Source organism: Neofelis nebulosa, chromosome 10 (assembly GCF_028018385.1).
Source record: "Neofelis nebulosa isolate mNeoNeb1 chromosome 10, mNeoNeb1.pri, whole genome shotgun sequence".
NCBI lineage: Eukaryota > Metazoa > Chordata > Mammalia > Carnivora > Felidae > Neofelis > Neofelis nebulosa.
Genome location: NC_080791.1, coordinates 60,371,178 through 60,376,360, shown reverse-complemented (window position 1 = coordinate 60,376,360; position 5,183 = coordinate 60,371,178). Strand labels below are relative to the sequence as shown.

The 5,183-nt window shown below is 40.3% G+C and overlaps 1 pseudogene; it reads right to left on the bottom strand.

Moving 5' to 3' along the window:
- Nucleotides 1–1,732: 1,732 nt before the first annotated feature.
- LOC131488577 (olfactory receptor 52B4-like) lies at nucleotides 1,733–2,675 on the bottom strand (annotated as a pseudogene).
- Between the last annotated feature and the right edge of the window lie 2,508 nt (nucleotides 2,676–5,183).

Genomic DNA, 5,183 nt, shown 5'->3' with positions numbered 1-5,183 from the left:
GGATTTTGGCAGAGACTTAAAGGTAGGCAGGGGAATGGGAAAGTTTTAGAGTGGAAAAAGGGAAGACTTCAAATGTGCTCTAATTGAAGGCTGTTAAAGTGGAGAAGCTGTAGGTGAGCTAACTAGAAGTGGGGCATCCCATGTTATTGGTTAGGGGCACATATTTGTCTTTTCCTGGTTGGCCTAAGTTGGTAGCAGGAACAAAAATTAGAGAAGCTGTCAGTTATTCTTCAAGACCTGGATGTTTGGGGCTGACTGTTACAGGGTTCATTGTTTGGCTTCCTAGATTGATATTAGAGACAGCAGTCTGACTACAAGTCTTGACTTGTAGGAGGCTGGCTATTGTAGATAACAAGTTGGTTTCCTGGGCAAGTTGCTTCAGGTTGTGGGTCAGTGTTCTATATTTATATATGGTCTGGTCATTGTCCCTCTGTGTATTCAGTCACTGCATAAAACAAAAAAATAAAATTTACATTTTTAGAGAATTGAACTCTTAAAAGTATCATCAGACTTTGATTTTTTCATAGATTTTTTGTTTTCTAATGCCTGAAATAAAACATCACCAAGTAAGAAAAAAAAAGAAAAGGGCTCAGAGCCACAGAGTGGTGAGATGTCACAGGGATTACAATCTTACATGGGATGTTATGATGGTTAATTTTACGTGTCAACCTGGCTAGACTTTGGTGCCCAATTATTTGGTCAAGCACCAGTCTAGATGTTGCTGTGACGATATTTTTTTAATGTGATTAATATTTAAATCATTAAAGTTTGAGTAAAGCATATAACCCTCCATAAGGTGTATAGGCTTCATTCAATAAGTTAAGGGCCTTAAGAGCAAAGACAGAGGAGAATGGAATTCTGCCTTCAGATTGCAACATGGTATTTCTGCGTGAGTTGCCAGCCTTCTAAACCAAAACCATAACATCAACTCTTTCTTTCATGAAAAGGAAGAAATAAAACTTTATTTTTCTGAAAACAACATGGCTGTACATATGCAGGAAAAACTACAGATAGAATCTACAACAACAACAAAGCTACAAGAACTAGTAAGTGGAATAAGGTAAAGCTGCAGGATGAAGGTCAACATACAAATCAATTGTGTTTCTACAGATGTAGAATTCAATATTGTTTGGCAACTTTGGAAAACAACGCACATTTGGAAAAGAAAATTTTTTTAAATACCACTTATAGTAGCTTCTCAAAACAAACTTCTGAGGGACTAAACACACAAACAGCAAACAGCAACAGATTCATTGATACAGAAAACAAACTGGTGTTGCCAGAGAGAAGAGGGGTCTGGGGATGGGAGAAATTAGGTGAAGGGGATTAAGATGTACAAATTGCCAGTTATAAAATAAGTAAATCACAAGGATTAAAAGAAGAGTTTGGCAACTGTCAGAAGAAAATCACTGCCCAAGATTCATCTTATGTAATTCTCCAGTCTAGGGTTAGAGAGGTAAGTGAAGAAGACACAGAGAGGTACCCTGATCTAGTTCTCAATTCTGTGGGGACAAAGTTAACCAAGGCCCCAAAGACACTGATATTCAATGACATATTAGAGACTTTGGAAGAAACATGTACAAAAATCACATTCATGCAATTTCACTAGAAACAGCAACACCTGGAATCATTTGACTAGTATCTTACCTGCTTCCATAAACTGGTGCTAAAGCTTACTCCATCCATGGAGAGGATTGCTAACAAAAAAAGAATGCCAGCTTCCACATCAAAATTATTTCTGCTTTGTAAACAATGCATAAACCACCAGTCCCGGATCTGTTTGGTCTTCATCCCATAAACAATGGGATTTAGCATAGGAGGAGCCAGAATGCAGATACTGGCCAGCAGAACATGAATGTGGGGTGTGATGTGGCATCCAAACTGCTGAGTAAGTGTTGTAAAGATCCCAGGTCCATAAAAGAGGACACTGACACGGACATGGGAGCCGCAAGTATTGAGAGCTTTGTGACAAGCATCTCCGGAAGGGATGCAGACAACAGCGTGGAGAATCAGCACATATGAAATAAAAATTAGCACGATACCTAAGACCACTGTTGACATTAGGACAAAACCGCATACCAGATGTTTAGTCATATGTCATTACAGGAAGCACGGGCCAAGACAGTATTCTTACAGGCTGTGTTTGGGAGGATGCTCCTTTTGCAAAAAGCCAATCTTTTCAGAAGAAACATTATAGGGAAAATTGTACCATAACTTCTCAGAAAGATAGTCAATCCAACTTTCCCAATCAGTGCACATGTAAGAATAGTGGTGTATCTCAGTAGGTAGCATACGGCAATGTAGCAGTCAAACTCCATCACCAGCAAGATCCCTGACTCAGAGATGAAGGTGGTATGGATGAAGAAGAGCTAAGTGATGCAGCGATCCAGAGAGATCTCCCCAGCACGGAACCAGAAGACGCCCAAGGCCTGAGTTACTGTGCAAGTGAAGAGGACAACGTCTGCTCTGGCCAGCATGCAGAGGAAGAGGTACATGGGTTCGTGGAGGCTGCGCTTTGTGAGGATAATGCAGATGAGCAGGCTGTTCCCAAGCAGGGCGATGACATAGGAAATGAAGAAGGGGATGGAAACCCACACATGCTGGTCCTCAAGGCCAGGAATGGCCAGCAAACAGAAGACCATGTGACTAACAGCAGTGTGGTTTAAGGTAGTCATGCCTGGATCAGACAAGTTTCCTATTAACAGAGAGGAAAATTCAGTTCATACACCAAGATTGTTTTTGCTGTTACCAGCAGCTTTTCACATTTATCTAATTCTATTCCATTCTGAAGGTGCCAGGAACTATGATACTAAAGGTAAATAAGATGATTTGTTCAAGCAAAGGGGGAAAAAAAACAGAGAGAGAGAAACAAACCAGGAAAGAGACACTTAACTATAGAAAACAAACTGAAGGTTGACAGAGGGGATGTGGGGAGGAGGTGGGTGGGGAATAGGTGAAATAGGTGATGGGGATTAAGGAGAGCACTTGCTGAGATGAGCACCTGGTGTGTATGGAAGTGTTAAATCATGGAGCACCTGAGTGGCACAGTCAGTTAAGCATCCGACTTCGGCTCAGGTCATGATCTCATGGTTCTTGAGTTTGAGCCCTGCGTCAGGCTCTGTGCTAACATCTCAGAGCGTGGAGTCTGCTTCAGATTCTCTTTCTCTGACCCTCCTCTGCTCGTGCTCTGTGTCTCTCCCAAAAATAAATAAACGTTAAAAAAAATTTTTTTTAAAAGGAAGTGTTAAATCACTGTATTGTACACCTGAAACTAATATAACACTGGATGTTAACTGGAATTTAAATAAAAACTTTTTAAAAATAAAAAATAAATTTTAAAAAAGATCGTTTGTTTTCTAAATAAGGTGCTAAGCTCATAAGAGACATTTACATTAATTAAAATTAAATTAGGTTGACATATTAGTTATACAAGTAAATTTTAGTATGGAAACACAATGCAAGTAATTCTCATTGTTTATATTTGTAATGGTTTTAAGAATGACTTCATATCTGAACTTAGCCTTGAAAATAAAGTAGGATGCCATCAGGTTGAGGAAGTATCAAGTAATGAATGGGGGAAAGTCATCTGGGAATTCAAGAAGAAATGCTTGGCCCACAAATGCAAAATATGGCTAAAGCAGCTTTCAGCTCTGTGAGGCTGTGATGTGGCAAATTTGGAGCAGTTGGAAAAAAAGATGGCAACAAAAGTAGACTGACTCTGAAAATAAATTAAAGGGGATGAACTTCATCAGTTAGGAAAAAAGATCAGCCATGAACAGTTTTGAAATTGGAAAGCACTTTGGATATATTTATCTGACAACTATGTGGAAGAGAGAAGTGATGGAAAAAGAGAGCAAAGACTGGAATTTGATGAAGTTTGCCCTAGTGAGAGAAATTCATGTATTGATGAATTACTATTGCAGTGAAGTAAGATCAAGAAAGTATCATCTTAAAGTAGCTTCACATTTTTCAGCAGTGATATGAAAATGTTACTTACTACACACCATTCATTTCTTCTGCCAACACAGGCTAGTAAGGACTGTCACCATCCACTGTTGCAGGGACTATGGCCAGAGTCGCAAAAGATGAGTCCGCAAACAAACTGCAGTTAACTGAAGGTCCTCCTACTAGAGTCGGAATGAGGCCCCGACTCCAGAATGAAGGTTCTTTTTATTAGGATAATTGCTAAAGACTACGTGCATAAAGTCAGCTAAGCAAGTGTGTTAATCAATCTAATGGTTTAGCTTTTCAAGGTTGAATTTCGAGTTAATTGGTTTTTATAACACTAGGAAGGGTCAGGTGTAAAGGAGGATCCGGCCTTGGACAATGTTAATGGCTCTAGGCTTTCTGAGCCGCAGCTGTGTAAACATGTCCTAAGGTTTTGCACCTTCTCCAGCCCTTCCCTTTTGAAGTCTTTTCCTTTGATGCTTCTCTCCTGCATCTCCCACAATCCACTTCTTAGAACAGAAATTTCAGCCTCAAAAATATCATTACAACTCAAAGCACAGAGCTGGAAACTTTTCAAAATTTCCTGGACATAATTTCCTCATCTTTGAAATGGGTTAAGAAAAAGAGACCTTTCTAAACAACTGGAAGTGAGATGCCCTCCCAACCTGGGGCAGGTTCAAGGGGTGAGCGCAGTGGAACAAAGACAGCCCCCCAACAGGCAGCCATATCCTACCCCCTTCACCACAGGGTCAAGACCAGGAATAATACTACAAATTCTTCATAATTACTTATCATTGAAACTCCACCCACTTTTGCTATTTGCTTCATTGCTAATGTCTCTAAAAAGAAAAGGGGTAAATTTTTGGTGAAGACACAGAACACTGTGTCCTGAATCCAAGCCAGGAGAAGTGCGAGAAGCTGAGAGATGGCTCTGTTGTCCAGTGTCCTACAGAAGAAAGAACCAGGTGCTAACATGGATCGAGGCAAAGCAGGACTGTGAGGACTGGTGGAGAAGACAGAAAAAGAAGTTATTGTCTTCATCATTGTATTCACTCCATGTCTGCTCAGTGCCTTGCACGTAGTAAGTGCACATGCAAATAATAGCCTCGCTTCCAGGTTTGTTCTCCTCACCTATAAATTTAACATCGAGGGGGTGCCTGGGTGGCTCAGTTGGTTGAGCGACTAACTTTGGCTCAGGTCATGATCTTGTGGTTCACGAGTTCAAACCCTACATC